This window comes from Pezoporus wallicus, unplaced genomic scaffold (genome assembly GCF_028554395.1).
Source record: "Pezoporus wallicus isolate ANWC-B61680 ecotype Strahan unplaced genomic scaffold, APGP_CSIRO_Pwel_v1 contig_3486, whole genome shotgun sequence".
Taxonomy (NCBI): Eukaryota; Metazoa; Chordata; class Aves; order Psittaciformes; family Psittacidae; genus Pezoporus; species Pezoporus wallicus.
In genome coordinates, this window is record NW_026642292.1 from 2945922 (window position 1) to 2964553 (window position 18632).

The window sequence follows — 18632 nt, forward strand, 5'->3', positions numbered from 1 at the left end:
TCCCTTGCTCTTGAGCATGGCATGGGAACGGAAGCACTCTACAAGAGGCTAATCCCTGCAGAAATCACCACTGGTAGAGAAAAACAGTCCTGGTCCTGGCTACTAGACATTTACTGTACCCCTCCATCATGATAGTAGCTGCAAGGCTGATGTAAGCAGCTGCCCAAAACTTTCTCAACCTCAAGGGCCAAGGCTACGAATGTCTGCTTTGATCCTGCCAGTACCAGGGAAGTGCTGGGCAAAGAGAAGAGCATGATGCTGAAGCCCATTGATGAGGCAGGAAATGAAGCAGAAATAAAACACAGTGAGGGGTTGAAAGGTCTGTCCGTGAGGAAAATCCTGGCTGACGATAAGAAAGCCAGATAGTGTGAGCAGAGTGGTGCTGGTAGCCACTGCCTAGGACTCCAGAACTAGTTCTGGATTCCTGCCCTTCACACAGGTAGTCTGAGATAGGCAAAGAAAAATATGGGAGAGGCCCCATGTCACGGGCAGCAGGACATGCCCCTGCCACCCAGCGCCCATAGGAAGAAGAGCAATCCTAGCCAAGGGTTTCAACAGGGAATGTTTGAAGCTCCAGGTACAATCCAGGAAACAAAGCCCCATACACGCTACCTAGGATGCTGAGGAAACCACAGTCTGATCTGACCCCAGAGGAGCAGGTGATTCCCAGCACTGCAAGGTCATCTCCCAGCCCGCAGCCATAGGCAGCTGTGATCCTGCCCTCCACAGCCTTGCTGAACATGGAGAGCTCCTCAGGGTGTCAGGCTCACTGCTTAAGCAACTGTCCTTTCTGTGAATACCTCCTCCTCCTGTGTGGAAAGGGAAGTTACTCTGGTGCTGGGTGCTCTGAAAAAAGTTTAACCCTTCAGCATGCAGCATGAAGCCCATTGTTCCAGCTCCCTGGCTAGCACTCCCTCCAGCCTGTACTCCCCAAATCCCTTTTGAGAGCAGCTGAATCAATGTTTGACTTGTACAAACAGCCGCCTGACTGCAATTTGGAAGGGATTCAGATGGGGATTATGACAAGGCAGTGGATAAAAATCTATTACATGGCAGTATTTATTCTAGATCCCTGTGGCTCTCAGCATGAACTCTGGCAGCATCTCCTGTTCCTTATTCAGTGGCACATGTGTAGGGGATTGAGAAGAATCACTTTCAGGAGAGCATGCTGCAGAGCAGGTGGAAAGGACCAGGATCCAGACTGAGCACACCTTTTCAAGCCAGACTGACTTGGATCTGCAGTGCATCCTCCCAGGGTGTGAGAACATCTTTAGTTGTAGAAGAATTTGATATTGGTTAAATTGTATTGCTTTGATAGCCCTGAGGACCTGCACCAGCTCTGGTTCACCAAAGACCAATAGGTCTGGCTCAGTGCAGCTGTATCTGAGATCAAAATCCAATCATGCCTTCTCTCTTTGGACACAGAAAAGATCCAAGCCCCCAGTCAGCAGTAAGAGCTCCCTGAGCACAGGTAGCCTCCCTGATCTCAGATCACAAGAGGGACGCTGCAGAAAGCCCCCCATTGCTCCTCTCTACCAGTAGCTTCTCAATGAGGGAAGCAGTTCAGGCAAGGGATGAAGGAGGCTGTAGGTGGCAATCTCTGAGACAAGGCAATGCAGGAACAGGACAGCAAACTCATTGCCCACAGGGTCACCACCAAACCACCGCTGTTGGCCCAGCCTGGCCGAGCTAGTCAGGAATAGTCTCCTGGGACAGGCATCTGGCCTCAGTCTTTTTCCAGCACACACGCACACAGTCAGCCAGCATGCAGGAGCACAGGGAGTGCCAGGGCAGTGCTGCAAGAAACCACTGACTTAACAGGCTGCGACAGAGCTGTCCAGCAGCTAAGACAGAGCTGTCCAGCAGCTAAGAGAGGCAGAGAAGCCATGGCTCCCCAAAAGAAATAGAGATAGTGAAGGGGTCCAAAGGGACTCAATTACCCATCCCCAGTTTTGCCTTTCTCATGTTGAAAGTACCAAATCCTCACCTGCTGTAGGTACATCACATGTCAAGGGAGACAGACCTCTCCACACCCATGCTGCAGTGTCTTCTCTGCAGGGTTATAGTGCTAAGAGCAAGTTAAGCACTGGCCGAGGCCTTGATGCCACCAACAAGGCAGCATGTGCAGGCACCTGGCTCCCAGCAGCAGTGTTTCTCGGCTGAATTATGCAGAGATGTCAGGAACAACTGGACTGGAGAAGGGCTGGAGGAGCCAGAGCCGGTTTGGATGGCCCCAGCAATGAGAAACCTGCCCTGATCACAATCACAGACCTCGAAGCCCAAAGTGGCTGTGTCCTGAGCACTTAACAGCTCCCTTTTTGAACTGCTCACATGGCTGGATCTGCATTGGAGTCACCCCCACACCAGTGAATGAAGCTCTGACACAAGGTACTGGCACAAAGACAAGGCAGCGATGTTTGCTGGCAGGAAGCACCACTAGCCTCCTCTTCCTCAGGTTCTGCACAAGTCACTGACTCCCCTGTACAGGTGACTGCCTTGATGGGACAGGCTTCAGTTTAACCAGCATTGCTGGGGCCTGGGATACTGGGTCATTTTCTCAGTTTAGCTATTCTAAATTTTAGTTTAAATTTTACTTTCTGTAAACCAGAGGTAAGTCTGACCTAGAAAGATGCTGGGAAACTTAATGAATAGAAAGCTGTCAATATGCTTTAAGATCACCAGGGAGAAGATACAAGAGACAGGCAAAATACTGTGATACATGTAACATTTTATCAGATTATAACAAATTTTTAAGTATTTCATGCAGAAATCTTATATAAAGGTGTGCTCTCATGTGTGATTTTTTACAGAAAGCAATGCATTAAAAAGAACTATATTTCTGGAAGGAAACTAGGAAGAGGTCATTACTCACAGATCTCTATCCCCTAGGCTCATCCCCTCTGTGGTCATTTTTGTCCCTCACTTCCTCCCTCACCATAATCCACACTCCTGTTATCCCCCATTTCACCCTATCTTCCTCTGTCTGCTGTTATGAAGTTATTGCTCACTGGGTTTTGTTTTCATGCAGAGGCCAAAAAGCGTAAGTAACATGGAGCCCCAGAGGCAACCACACAGGGACAGCAACGTTCACATCTCCTCCTCTGGACACACCAACTGCCTTTGGGAGTTGTGACAAGGCTATGGATCTGGGTCTCTCCCAGCTTTGTGCGTCAATTTGTGATCATGCAGGTTTTCTGCAGGGACCAGGCTGAAGCCCTCCTCAAGGGGACATTCATTTTCATGGCACAGGAGAGCCTCTGTTCTTGTGAGTGTAATTTGGTCCATCCCAGCCTCCAGAGACCCTAGCTTACCTGAGCAAGCCCAGCTCTTCCACCCAAAGGACTTTGTTATATATTGCTGCTAATGAAGTTGCTTTGTTTGTTCTATTGCTTAGGGGAATAAGTTAATGTCCCAGAATGCCCTTTAACAGTATTTGGCTTTGTTTATTAAATATTTATTTTGCAAGATAAACATGGATAAGGGGCTGCTATTGGTATTCCTTCTGAGAGGAGAGAGCGTCAAGAGAATCAAAGTATAACACGGGTGTAGAGAGTCAGGTTGGATTCTTATCCAGAGCAGCATACAGCATCTACCCTTACTAACAGTGTAAAAGATGAACAGTTTCATTTTTCTAATTCTCAGAGTTTATCACCAGCAGCCAAAAGAAAATGGATCTGACATGCTTAGGGGTCTTGTGCTCTTCTTTGCCTAGAGCCTGACACTCCTCCCTTCTACTGGTGTAAAAGGACTATGTGTCCCAAAACAGCAAAAGGGAATCCTACAAGCTGCCTTATGGTTGCTGCTGCTACAGGAAGGGTTTGGCAGGGAGGGAGGGGAAAGCAGGATGGCACTGGTATAAGAAACCTTCATCAGCAGTATGAAGGGAACAGAAGAGGGGGAAAATTGCATGGATGGAGCACAGCTGGGATTAGCCTTTTCACTGGTGAGCCTGCAGGCTGCATATACACCTGCTGAGCCTTTCTTTGGGTAAGCAAAAGGCAGAGGAAATACAGATAAATGCAACAGCTTAAGCAGTTACAACTAGGAGCAACTACTGCGGACTATCCTGAAGCTTTGCAGGAAAGTCAAGGCAGCCTTCAAACTCCTCCCCAGCAATGTTAGCAGAGCTTGGTGGGTTCCTGCAATCAGTTCAAGACTCACAGGATCTAACTGACAGGAGTTTTATAAGTGACCTGCCTTATGCATCCCAACTCCCCATCTCTGTCCCTGACACCCAGAGAAGAATAGACAGACGGGAAGTGATGCTGCGGTCTTGCACAGCCATGTTATACACGTTAGAGTGAAGATGCCATCTTCTCTCTTCCCATGCACATGGCTGGCATTTGAATCTGGGCTTTCTGGTGGGAGCCCACTGCAGCTGTTTGCAGAGAGATTCACCCCAATGGCATCGTTCTGCCGGGAGGGTGACTCCCCTGGCCTCCCTTGGCTGGAAGCAACTGTAAGGGAGGAATATGGGAATAGAGCTGAGAGGGAGTGGTGGGGATTCAGCCTCCAGCCACCTGCTGTACAGAACGGGCAAATCATTACCCAGAGAGCTCTGTAATTTTGCTTTGCAGATGCTTGCCCACTGGCGCAGAGCCTGAGGAGGAGAAGGGGGAGAGGGAGGCTGCTCACAGCTCTGCATGCCAAAAAGGCACTTTACCATGCATGAGGCCACCAAAGCTTCTGCAGCCATGAGACCTTGCAGGCTTAACCCTCTCTGCTGCTCCTCAAGCCAGCTCTATGTAAGAGGGAAGAAGGGAGTGGCAAGAAAGGGGAAGAGAGGGAAAGAAGAGCAGGAGGGTTTTGGAAGGAGAGAGAAAAGAGCAATGCAGAGAACAGAAGAGGACTAAGGCTAAAGAAAGAGGTGCATGAAGGCCATGGAGGTATGTCAAGACACGAGTCCCTGCAAGAGTTGACAGCATAAGAGGGAGAAGACCCCATCCCCATGGTCTCCCAAGAAGGCAAGCTGTAAGCACCCTCTGGGAACTAACAGCAACAGCAAGGAAGAGCCTGTTGGGTACTTTCTGCTGAAGATACTAAGGCTTTGCAAAGCCTGCTTCCTGGGGAAGCCTGGCTCATTCAGATACACTGCTGGCAATAGCAGCAGCCTCACATTCCTCCTGCCTTCTCCACCTCCCCAGAGCTTTTAAATTTGTGGGCAAATTTCAGCTAAACCTTTGACATGGCTCCATCTCCATCTGGTATTATATTTTTACAAGTTTCGTGAAAACAGGCAAACGGATAGCAGAGAAAAGCCAAGTTTCTATGAAGGGACATGGGAAATGTGAATTCAACAGTATCAACCACCCAGCAGAGAACCCAAACAGGAGAGTGCTCCAATGAATGTCACAACAAAGTTCAAATTCCTACTCACTGGAAAGCCAGCAAGTCTGCAAAACCACAATGATTTAGCAAGCTGGACCCCAAGCTCTGTTCCATGCTGGTATCTGCCCTCCTTCTGACTTTGTTTGCACCCATTCCCTAGAAGATGTCCCCTCTGACATGTACATCAGAGATGGTAGCCAAGCTGAACCCACTGAGAACAAGTGTAAACCCCAGAGCTCAGTAATCAGCATCTTTAAAGAAGCTCTTCCTGCCCTGCAACCACTGATCATGCACAACCAGATGGCTGCATCCTGTGGAGGATCCCTACAGAGATCTGTGCAGAGATTCCACAGCAGCAGGGCCTTTTACTGCACCAAGAATCTGCTGCATCTCTGACAGAGGCATGGCCTGAGAGGTCACGCCTGGCCAGGGTGCTGCACACCAGAGAGGTCTCTTTCCAAAGAAGGACTCTGCTACTTCCCACATTTCCCAGTTAGTCTTCTTGGTTTTGATGCCAGACACATGTCCCTCTGTAAAGAAGGTTTCAGTACAGAAGGGAAATAAGGCTCAACTGCTCCCAGTTCCCTAGAGAGCTGGAAAAACCTGTTCTGCTAAAACACTTCTAGATGTTCCTTCTATGTTGCAGTAGCTCCAAAAACTGCAACCTTTGCTCTTTTCAAATACCATTCCCCAGCCTTGCCTTAAGGGCCCTGGCTAAAGTGAGCAACATGTCAACATCAGAAACATCTGAGGAAAAGACCGTAAGTCATAAGGAAGCAGGCCTTTGGATACCAAGGGAAGGTGCTGCTCTCCTTATAGCAGAATACCTGCTTTCTGCTTCACAAGTACTCTTGATTTCTAACAGTATAAGCCACAAGAAAACTGGATCTGCTGTGGCCACCTGACCTATTGTAGCAGCAAACATGCATCCCAGTTCTGCTGGCACTATAATGTACTCCAGCAGCACCTAAGAGTTAGAGGATATTTACTGCGCTTAAAGTTACTTGAATAAGCAACTGGATAACATTTTTGAATGTAATCTGATGACATTTTGGTGAGTCACACCATCTTACCACAAATTTGCATCAGCCATTATTTTTCTAATTATTTCTAAAAGTGTGCTATGAGTTTTTCTAGCATCTAATTACGGAATCCTTGCCCTGAAAAGCTCCAATCTTAGCCCCTTGATCCTATACATATATGTGAAGGCTTAACTTAAGCATCAGGGCTTCAGATGTGAAAATGGACAAGCAACAGGCAGGAAGGGGTCTAACCCAGGACAAGTAAAAGGGCATTCTACATGCTGGCTGTTGTGTTTATTTTTTTCCCTTTCTCCTGTATTTTCCACCCAGCTCTCACCCACTCACCACATGGTGCAGCAACAGGTGAGTCTTTCCTTGGCAGAGCTGACAAACCCTTAACTTTGGAACTTTAGAAAGAGTCCCTTCAGTCACACTAACATTGCTTTGTGTGATGTTGGAATACAGCTGGGAATTAATGGGTCAGAACAAAAACATTTCCCCAAACTAGAAAAAAAAATATAAATTGCTGTTGATTGCTTCATTTCTCTCTTAAGTACATGAGGCACAGTTCTCAGCAATAAGGTTTCAAGAAAAGAAGAAAAAAGGAAAGGAAAAAAAAAGAGGAGACTTTTTATATTTAGTAGCTTCTACAATTTTTGGCACATTTGCTTGCTAAAAATACCTAAATGCACTTATTGGTGGGGTGGAGGAGTCAGTATTTCTGCTTTTTACCATTCAATTATCCCAGCAACAAGAGAGGTAAACAATTGCAATTTGAGATTCCCTGACAGCTGTCTGCTGAACTACAGCATTTAAATGCCCGTGTTTGCAGAAGACAGTGAGAAACCCATTCGAGCAGGCTGCTGTTGCAGGTTAGCACATAGCTGAGGTACTCAGCATCACATCCAGGTGTGACAAAGCTCAGCCCAGAAAGCCAGCTTTCTGGAGCCAAGTACCATTCCTCACCTGAGGCAGAGAGATGGTCACATCCCCCTTGGGCAAGGTAGGGTGGATGGGGCCACAGGCCACCAAAGCCATCAGTGGCATGCACAGGGAGGGAGGACATGGCTGGAGCAAAGTGCCTGCCCAAACTCACAGCCCAGGACACCTCTGAGAAACTGGAATGCACAACCTGATCCTCATTCTTGGATCAGGATGCAGGTTATTTCTTTAGGGAATGTAAGACTATGCTTACCCTGTTTCTTTTAAACACTGTCCCTATATGGTGTCTGTTAGGTAGCCCAGTGCCCAATGCAGCTGTCTGGGGAGGTGAGGACTTGAGCTCTTCAGCCTGAGGAGGTCAGGCTGTCACAGCTAGCCCTGTTTGGTGGCTGCATCTCTGAAGAAAGCAGCTGATGCTGCTGCAGTCATGCTGCCCACAGGGCATGCAACCTGGGGGCTCACTCAAGATATATTTTTTGACCAGGACCTAGGGACAAGCTTCCTTGTGCCTGTTCTTGAGTTCAGCCTTCTTTGTGTGTGACTGATCATCAGGGTTTCCTGGGACCCAGTCTTCTCTTCGGTATAAATATTATTAGTAAGTAACTAAGTCCAAGCATGAAGTGGATTTTACAAGTATACATGAAGCTGCTGAAAGCTTTAAAGTTCAAGTTTCAAGTGCTGAGCCATATCCTTTAAACCTGAGAGCTCTGAACCTAAGGTAGAAATCATTCTTAAAGAGAAGCGTAACAACCAGTATGGATTTGCAAGAGCAGCTTTAGTCATGGCAGTACAGTTTCCTTTTCCAGAAGGGTAACAGGGCTGGGGAGGCAGCGGGTGCTATGTCTGGGCTCTAGTGAAGCTTTTGACATTTTGACATGTGACTCACAGTATTCAAGAAAAGATTGTCTGGGTGAGCCCACTGTGGGATAATAACATTTGGCTAGAAAAACATTTCTTGAAAATAGTAATAATTATTTCATTGTCAGATGAAAGATGTATTGAGTGGATCCTACAGGTGTTCATTGGAGGGTCCAGTGCTAGTCAGTGTTTCCATTAATGACTTGGATAATGGAATAAAGAGTATACTTATTAAATCTGCGGATGACATCAAGCTGGGAGGGACTGAATACGCTGCAGGACAGAAATAGAACACGAGACAATCACAGCAAATTGGACAAATGATCTGAGAACACAAGATGAAATTCAACCAGGACATATTCGTGTAATTAGACTTAAGCAGGAATAATCAAGTTCATAAATACAGGAAAAGGAACAGCTGTCTAGGTGGCAATTCTCCTGAAAAAAAGAGTCTGGAAACTACTGTACAACACAAGGTAAAAAGTAGTAAAAACCACATCTCCCCACCACAGGACAAGCAGGCATATTGGGAATGACAGACCTGTGATGTAGGTTTTTCCCTGGAGGATTATGTCCAGTGTTGGGTGTCCCATTCTGAAACAGGCAGATGAGAGAGAGACCAGGAAAGAAGGGTATTGGTCACAGGTTTAGGATCCATGGCCAGCAGGAGCAGGCAGAACAGAAAAAGGTTGTCTATATGCTAAAAAAAAAGTAAATAAATAAAAAAGGAAGAGATGACTGGGGGAAGACACTGTAACAGTTTTCAAATAGCTGAACACTGCTATCACGGAAATAATAATCTACTTTCCATGCCCATGGTGAATAAGAGACAAAAAAATCCAACTTCATCATGGGAGATTTGAGTTAATCTGTTAAGACTAGGGAAGCATTGGAATAGATGGTCCAGAGCTCAATCAAAATATTGTCAAGGGCAAAGAAGGTGCCACCGAACACGCCTGGGGCAAGGAGATGGACCAGATGATCTCTCAAAGCCCCTTCCAATCCTATTTCCTATAGCTTTTTTGATCAGTAGTAGCAAGTTTAAACAGAAGCTGCATTCCCCCTCTCTCAGATATTTTCCACAATGAAAAGGGGGAGTTTGGAGTTTTTACAGTACAGCTCAACACACACACCAGTCCCTACCCAGCTTCAGAAAACCTATTTTCTAAATACACCAGACACACCAAGGTACTCTCAACCCTATGTGGAACAGACCTTAGGACATTAATCTTTTAGCAACAAAAAACACAGTCCTCTTCTAACAAACCTGTGTAACTGCTTGTAGGGGCAACTACAGAGCCACAGAGCCCTGTGGCACCCTGCACATGCCTCAGTAGGCCCAGGCTAGGAAATGTGTTTACATCTCAGGCTCACTGGTCTGTGCAGTCCCAAAAATAGTTTGGGAGGCTGTTTGTTGCTGGGTTTTTTTAAATGTTTTCCTGTGGAAACATCTCACACGTTAAATGTTGTGCAGCTACCCAGTAAACTAAGGTCATGTCTACAAAGATGACAAAATCCTAAAATCAGTATCTGTCTCAGACCCCAAGCGTAGCACCAATGGCAACTAACGTTTGCAACACCTGTGTTTGAAATCAGCCCTCATCTCTTTATAAGAGGAAAAGCCCTTTTGCTAAGAGCTAGAGCTGCTGCAAGACCCATCACGCAAGCAATGCACCATGCTGTTCTGCTGGAGGGCAGATCATTCCCATGGAAATGTGAAGGGAGCACGCACTGGGAATGCCATGCCCTGCAGTGCTCCCAGATGAACATGACACAGGTTATGAACATGTATACCACCGAGAGGAGAAAAAGTGCCCAGGACTGTAACTAGCAGAATTAGGGCAAAGGCATCACTTCCATCTTCAGTGATCATTAGACTTTTCTGCTGTTAAGATGATTAGGAATGCATGAAACACCCCCTTCCATGCCATAGATGTGTGCCCATATGCACCTATGGCAACCCTCTTCAAACTGAGGTCATGCTCCTTATTCAGTATGCCAGCAATGAGGATAATTAATGCCATTTCTTAGATCAGCCATAAAGGCACAGACCAGCACCGAGCAAAGCCAGCAAGTAATGTGTTTTGATGCTAAAGAGCTTCTGAGAGAAGCCGTCAGCTGGCCCCTGTTGTCCCAGCTCCTCCTGTGAGGCCTCAGCCGCTGCAGGCGTTTCCTCCCGGCGCTCTGGCTCTGCCTGCCTGGAAAGGAGCTAGTGCTGCCGCAAGATGGGTGCCCCCACTCCCAAGGGTTTAAGGGCAATGAAGGCTCAGGGCCACCCCTTAGAGGCTGCCCAGGCAGAGCACGGAGTAACTGTGGTATGAGCCAGAGCGAGCTCCCGCTGCACCTCATCTGGGTAGAAGGGGGTCCCTGCAGCCTGTCCGAGCAGCTCTGCCGCAGGGGCAAGACACAACCACGCTTTTCCTATCACCGCGCTCAGCAGGGAACAGGGACCCGTGGCGCAGAGGGCGATCTCTGCCCCTGGCCATCCTTCCTCTCCCATCTCTCGCCCACGGCATCTCTGAGCGATGCTCCCAACGCTGGCTGTGCCCCTGCTGCTAGAGTTAATTACAGTAATTATACCTGCGCTCCTCAGCTCCAGCTCCCTTTGTTGTGACTTCCCTGCCCATTCATTTGCAAATCTAATAGCTCAGTCAATTTTTAAAAGAGAAAAGGGCTAGGGAGTGCAAAGATACAAATGAAGAAAGGAAGATTCCTGCCACAAGAATACAGCAGGAATCGAGGAGCCATTGAGCAGCACCAGGTGTTTTATTTAGTGCCCCTGCAAGGGCTCCGTGCTGCTCCCAGCTCTTCAGACAGGCCTTTGCTGTGTTACAACAGTAGCCCAGAGTGGGGAGAAAAGAACTGCATCAGCCTCCCTCAGTGCCTTCCAGCTTACCTTGATCAAGGTTCGTAGCAGAGCTCAAGATACTGCCCAGTGCTTCAGAGACCACCTGCAGAAAGACAGGAGAGCTTCCACAGCACCCAGAATTCACAGGTGCCATGAACCTCCAGCAACTTCTCATTGCTGGGTCCTACCCATTTCTCAGGCCGGTTTCCTGTGGGAGAGGGGTGCTGCAGTATCAGCTGTACAAACAGAAGACTATTTTCATGCCTGGGAGCAGAGGCTTTCTAGCAGTGACCTAGGAAGAGACATTGCTGGAGGTGGGTCTGCAGTTCAGGTCACCTCCCTAAAGGACAGATGTGAGGTGAATCTTTTGAACAAAGAAGGGGAAAAGTATAACCAGAAAAAAAATGAGCAGAAATGGCTTCATAACTGTTTTCTGGTGCTTTGGACAAGAGGAAGCAAGGAGAGGAAGCCTGTGATGTGCCCTGCCAGCTGACACTGGCAGCCGAGTGGTGGGTTTTGTTCACCCATATACTGTGTACACAGTTTCAAGGAGGAAGCTACAAACCAGCATTATTTTTTGTCTTTTACTGCCAGTGGAGACAGTGAAAGACAGCGAGGGACAAAGACAGCCTGGCTCCTTTGCACTAAGTAAGTGCAGCAGTTTAATTAAACTGAGCTGAAGCACTTTCACACCAGCCATTACACCAGTTCATCAGCGTAGCCACACAAATCTAAGGTTGTTCACAATATCATCCTGGACACCAGAATGTCCCACTGTGCGATGTTTCACCATGTCAGCACTAGAGCTGATTTTTCTCATTGACCATGCTGGAAAGGCAGTCCAGGTGGCTTCAGAAGTTCAGGAGCTTGAGAAGGTGAGGATTAAACTAATTCCCCTGAGAAAGTATTAGAAGAATACACATTTCTTTTAAAAAAGGATGAAAACAGGTGATGTTTCTCATGATCACAGTAGATGTTTATCTTTGTATGCTTTGTACACTAAACATTTATTGTTTCACAATTCTGAATAGGCAAGAAAGCACTTGTAGAGAGTGGACAGGAGCAGGAGGTAGTGAGGCCTTCTGAACACAGTAGGCAAGCAGAGAGGCGGTTAGGGAAACAGGTCAGAAATACAAAGCACTCCCATTGGAAGCTAATGTCCCACTGATTTTTTTTTTTTTTTTGTGAAGTTGAAGCAACAAATTCATTTTAATATAACAGGGGAAAAAATGCAACCCCCCCAAAAGAGTAACAACTTGATTACAGGTAGGGAACATGAAACAAGAGTACTACATAGATCTGAGCAATGTGTAACTGCAGCGTGGCAAACTAGAGTCTTCAAGTCCTTTAGATGACGTGCTCAAAAGGGTTTTCCATCTTCCAGGAGGCTGATTGCTGGGGGAGGAGAGGAAGGATCTGCAATTAGGTTGATTAAAATAGTGGTCCCAGCATGGTCTGCTCTTCACTGTTGCCAGGAGACTAGAAGGCTGGGATGAACTGCTCAAACTTTTTATAACAAAAATAGTTATTTACTTCCACACCCTGTGATCTCGGTCCTCTCCAAGGCTGCACCTTCTCCATTAGTCCTCCGGAAAAAAAAAATCCCAACCCAACTTCACTTTCTTATACTTGTGTTAAGTTGGATTTACCATGTCCAAAACCACACCAATTTTTCCCTCCATCTTCCTAAACCAGTGCCCAGCTCCAGAAGCTATGCTAACCATTCGGGGGTTGTCCTTTCACTTTTTATAATATTAATCCTGTCTTTCCTTCCTGATCTGGACCCTCATCCCAGATAAGCAGGTCAATTCCAGGTTACTTGCCCCCACTACAGGATATATATCTGAAGCAAAGGTTGGCTACATGGCTCAGCTGATGAGGACATTGAGATGGGCAGCCACCCACAGGTTATTAAGTAGGCATGCACTACCTGCAGTCAGGGACTTATGCTTATGGTAACCTTATCCTTGTAAGGTTACCATAACACTTCAGGAAACAGAGCATCTTAATGTAGACACCAAGTCAGGCTACCTTAACAATTTACTCAAGTTTTTCCCCTCCCCTTTCCCAACTCATACAAAAGTGAAAGGAAGTGCTGAGTATATCATGAGAGATGGCTATAGTCCAAAGTGAAATCCTAGTTCTTCCTTCAAGTCTCTTTTGATGGCCATCCTAGAGCATACTGGGGGGCAGGGGAGGGATGGAGACACGACTGTTGAAAGCCTGGAGATCTCCATCTGTCATTGTAGTCCAATTCAGGCCATTTGCTTCAGCGTAAATTTCATCCTCCCTAAAGCCAAGTTTGTTAATGAAACTGAGCCAATGTGCCTTTTCTATGGCTTTCTCTTGTTGTATCTGCTTCTGCAAAAACTGTGCATGCCAAGAAATAAGCTCGCCTTTTAGGGTCTAAATGCCAACACCTTGAGCGAAAGGGAAGGGGCTGCAATGGATGGATAGCAGGCGTGACACAGTTTTGTTAAGGAAGTATAGAGATGATAGTGAGGTAGAAGATTGCAAAAATAGCAGCAAGATTAGCTTTAAGTTTAAATCTCTGCTACAAATGCTGATGAGTGCATGTGGGGGAAGGGAGTTTGAATGCCAAGAGAGAAAGAATCCTTGCTCCTGTTAACACAGCAGCAATCAGGCAATAGCTGGAAAGAGCCATTTAAACCTCCCTGTGTAGTGTTGAAACACAGCACGTAATTACTCATCATGCTCCTTTCTGCCCGCTGGAGGAGCTGTACCGCGCAGCCACCTCAGCACCACTGGGCTGCACGACTCGTCAGGTACCCTCCAGATCATGCGATGCAGAATTCACACAAGTACCTGAAAGTTTCCTGGCTAAATCCCACCATCTTTTCAAGGCTTCCATAGTCACTGCACCAAGCTCTCTACCTACTTGTGCTTGGACAGAGAAATGGCACTGTGCACAGGGAAACATAGCCTGAGAATAAGAGCAAGCAGCAGCAGTGCTAACAGAAAGTCTGGTTTGGTCCTTAGTCTTCAGGTACCAAACTGGGACACCAGCCCTGTTAGTGGCCCTGATCTGCATTTGCTCCAACATATTCACCCAGTACAAACAAGTATCTCTGAAGAGGGCAGGCACATTCAGAGACTCTGTAGGGGCTCAGATGGTAGCACAAAGGCACAGCCATGTTAGCAGAGGATACAAACTATTACTAGCACTAGAAAAAGAGTTTCAGGTTTCCCACCAGTACTCTAATAGAAGCGTTTCTGCTTCAAAACCACCTTGACTGGATGTCAAGGACACATTATAAAGGCAGGTCAATCCAGGTGTGAAGCAATGTAGACAGAGAGAGCAGAAGCAAAAACCTAAGAATACACCCAAGAACCTTAAACCCAGCAAGCTCACTATGGCATCACTGCATTAATTGCTTCCTAGATGCTAATTACTTGTGGTTTAATTTTTGTACTTGCCATACTTCTGTCCAAATTAAAGTCAATCTAATTTAATGCCCCAACACAAACAGACTCCAAGTGCCTTTTTCCTTGAAAGCTTTTGCTGCTAGCCAGTACCTGGACACCATATTAGGAATAGCATTATTTTAACTCCTAAGTGGCTTCTGTCTTGTGTGTTGCAAACTGGGAAGACAGTCAGAAAAATAGTGCAAGAGGTAGAGAATGTGCCTTCTCTCCTGTGTGCTATAGCTATCCACTTTCAACAAAGGCTGCTGGGAGGGAAATGCAGCCCAGAGACATGCACCTCTATACATTAACAACGTCCAACAGATGTTTCTCAGGTTCATTTCCTGACTGACCATAGAGCCCACGGATGCTTTTCAAGCTTATCTTCAACCATTCCTTTCCATTTACAACCTCTTCTTGGACAGCAGCCTCCTAGCCTTGCCAATACTCCTTCCAAGCTGGGTATTGCTCCTCTGACATTGTCCATACCTCAAATTTCTAGAGGGTCCTTGCAGCTAAGAGAAACATCCACCCCATTTGTTGCAGTATCTCCAGCCCCAATGGCCACACAGCATCAGGCACAGAGGAGCCCCAGGAGGGAAGGGAGGATGCAGCATAGACTTTCTATAGATCCTGAAAAAGTCAAGACTGCTTTGAAGGGTCTGCATAAGCAAAATCTGTTATTTAGCTCCCTGACAGCAAAGCAGGTGGTGAATTTACAGAAATCCTTCCCAAAACAGTTTTGCCACAGATTTCTGTCACTTCACAAAAGCTCTTCCCTTCCACCTTGATGATGACCTTTGCCACTGATGGCAGGAGATGAGGATGTTTGTTTCAGCAGAGAGATGGCTTTGCAAATCCAGAGGAATCTGGAGGTTATTGAGTAGCTGACACAAGGAGGATTAGCAAGAGCATGGGTTATCTTCATAATAAATACAGCCTGCCACACATCTCCACATTTAAGAACAGCTTCTCAGGGTCAATAGGCTTGGTAGCTTAGATCAGTCAATAAGACCTAGTATTAGCTTCAGCAAAAGTGTCAATTCCTGCTTAATAAAACATGGTTTATGTTTTGAATCTCCAAGAGAGCTTTCTACTGCAAGCTTCTCCTTAAATGGTCAAATCTCTTCAAAGCCCAGGGGGCAAAATAAAAGGCCTGGTGGGCCAAGAACAATGTTTTGAGCCTGCATGAGCAACACATTGGTGCAAAGTCAAAACTCCCCTCAGCAACACAGGACAAGGAAGAAACTGGGCAGGTGGAGACCTCCACAGAATACAGCACTTTTCAAATGCCTCAGCACTACTTTGCTTTTCTCACAGCTTCTCTCACCTGTCCTCAACTGCCATCACACACCATCCTAGGCCCACAGCCTACACACAAGACATGTAGTCATTGTTAGGCTTGCGAAGTCCGAAGAGAGATACACTAACATGCATCCAAAAGCCACCATCATCTCCAGGAGCAGGACTTTCTATACCCACCCTTCCCTTTGCTTTTTCCCAGGCAGAGAAACAGGGAAATACTTACCTTTCTCCATGCAAACCAACCCTGCCCCTTGAAGCAGCCTCACTACTCCTGGCTCTGCCTCCTGCCCCCTTTTCCTCCCCTTCCCTCTCCACATCACCCACATGTCATACCACATGAGCTACCAAAGCCTTCAGCAGATGCCCTCATTACCTCCAGCAAGGCAAAAAGCAGCCACAACCCAGAGCTGAAACCTTGTCACAGTTTGTAATGAGCTGATGGGAAAATATTTCTGCATGATTAGAACCCTTAACAAACTCCTGATTATTATGAGTGGAAGCTGGCTGGCCTCCTGTTTTGTCCCATCTGTAACAGCAGGACAGCTTCTTGCATCCCCCCATGTATCTCTTCCACTCAACCCAGGAGGAAGAGGTATAGCAACTCTTCACTGATTTGTACCACACACTGGCAACAGCAAAAGAGAAATACTGCTGGTGTTAATATATCAGTCTTTGCTGTAAATCAAGGGTTAAGCTTTCTGCTGCTTGGGAAAAACCTTTAGTCACTGGCAATGTCACCAAAGAACCAGTGAAAGACAGAGTCATGTTGTACCCCAGAGTGTGTTGTGGTTGGGGGCTTAAAGACATTTTAACAAGTGCTTGGAACCAGGATGCTCTTTTTCCATCTATTAGGAAATTGTCCCCCTCTAGCACTGAGTATTGTCAGGTGATCTCACCAGCAGAGGAAACATACAAAATATGAGTTTACAAAGCAGCATGAAGTCAATACTACATGGTGAGCACAGAGACGGGGACTCCCAAGGCAGAAACATGGATCAGGTACTGCCACACTTCTCCCACACATCCTCCTTGGTGGCAGCTTCAGGAGGAGGGCAGAGAGCCTGGGACTGGGATCCCTGCAGGTTAAGCTTGTGGTGTACCTGCAAGGCTGTACTCTGAATCACATCAAGTGTTTTCTTGTCTTCTTTCAGGCTGGGACCAATGACATCCCCATGAGACCATGCCCCTCAGCAGCCTCCATGTTACCCCAGCACAGTAGGATCACCAGGCAGTGGTGATCAATAGGAAGAGCCAATCCGTCTTCACCCCACATACAAAGTCTGGGACTTCATACCATGGAGGGGTCCTCCACCTTCCTCTCCTGTCCAACTGTCTTCACCTTAAGGCCTTCCACTTCGCCTCCTCCAAATTCTTCAGCCAAAACCTTACAGCCTCCATTCTTTACTCCTTCTCCAAAAGCCATCACAGCAGCAGTTCCACTCATCAAGGTATTCTTCCTTCCACAGTGACCAGTAGTATCTTTTCTCTGGCTTCCCAACAGTCCTTTCTACAGCCTAAAACCCAGGCCAACAAATGGGAAGGGACAGGAAAGGTTCCGCAAGCCCAACTTACCTTTTAACACAACCAATGCAACAGTCGTCGGCAGCATCAGTTTGAGTGGAAGAAAACAAACCCAAACACTAGTTGCTCTGATTAAATATTAAAGGTGGAGCACACCTTTACTGCATTTTTAAAGGTCATCTTTGGCCTTTAAAACCTGCAGTTTCCTGGAGCATCTGAACTGATCTTGGGAACTGAGATGCCTCATGTGGTCTTGGTCATTCAACTTCAGCCCACATAACTCAAGTGCTCAAGATGATCTGGTGATGTGACAGAGCCAGGTGATTCATATGAATAGGAGGGCTTGAATGGGATGCTCTGGTGACCACTGTGACTCAGTCTTTGCTGCTGTTGTGTCACAAGAAATGGCTGGGACCAGCTAGACAAAGTCAGTTGGTTAGTCATTGTGCCCTGCTCTGGTTATAAAGGTTTCAAGGTACTCAGTAATTATTGAAAACAGGCACAGCTGTATTATATGTAAATACATACCTATGTATTTATAAATGTCAGGAGATGTACTTTCTCATTTAGTTTAGACCTTCTATAAACAGAAGTATGGAGTAGGAAGAAACTTCTCCAGTTGGCAAGTCTTAAGTGTTGTCCATTTGTGTGGCTTTTCTACCTCCCTCTGGGCCAGCTAGGACGAAGTACTCTTGGAGGCTGCAGACTGATCTAGATGGAGCATTAGTCTAATCTGGCCACTAAGATTCCAGTTTCATGTTAGAAATGGCAACTTTTACTTGTTAACTGGTGTTAATTTTAATCACTTTTTTCCATTCAACGTCACCATTTCCCTTCAGTCTGTGTTATGCCAGATGTTCAGGGCATGCGGTTTGTCCTTCCAGCAAAGAACTAGAAGGCTTGTGCCTGGGAATATTCTACACGTTCTCTTTATGCACACAGCACTAGAGCAGAGGAGGTGAAGAGCCTGTAGGAGCTCTCAGAGGCACCTCAGCCCACGACTGGTGTGGATTTCCCCTTGAACTGATATTAATAAAAGACCTAAGCAGAACAGTGGTGCTCACAAGTTTCTCTCTCTAGGGCTCCTGGCTCTGCCCCAAACCTTGCAAAACCCCTGTGCCACATTCCATCCTTCCATGGCCAAACAAGAAAAATAACTTGAAAGACTGCGCAGTGGGATCATCCATCGGCACATGCCTTAACAATATCAACGTTAATACTCAGCACTTGTAACGCTTTTGACCCATATATGTCAAAGCCCTTCTGTGGAAAGAGAGATACTCTGTGGCCTGGTAGGAGCCTAGAGATAACCCAGTAAGATTTAGTAACAGTGGCTACTATACTCATTGACCCAGCTGAAGATGTATGGAAAAGTGACAAAA

General features: G+C 46.6%; 1 long non-coding RNA gene across 1 annotated transcript; it reads right to left on the reverse strand.

Moving 5' to 3' along the window:
• Positions 1-12242: 12242 nt before the first annotated feature.
• Positions 12243-16042, reverse strand: LOC130609498 (uncharacterized). Its single transcript, XR_008974793.1, has 3 exons — positions 15953-16042; positions 14433-14535; positions 12243-12504 (listed from the first exon to the last, which is right to left on the reverse strand). It is a non-coding gene; the product is annotated as an uncharacterized LOC130609498 (long non-coding RNA).
• Between the last annotated feature and the right edge of the window lie 2590 nt (positions 16043-18632).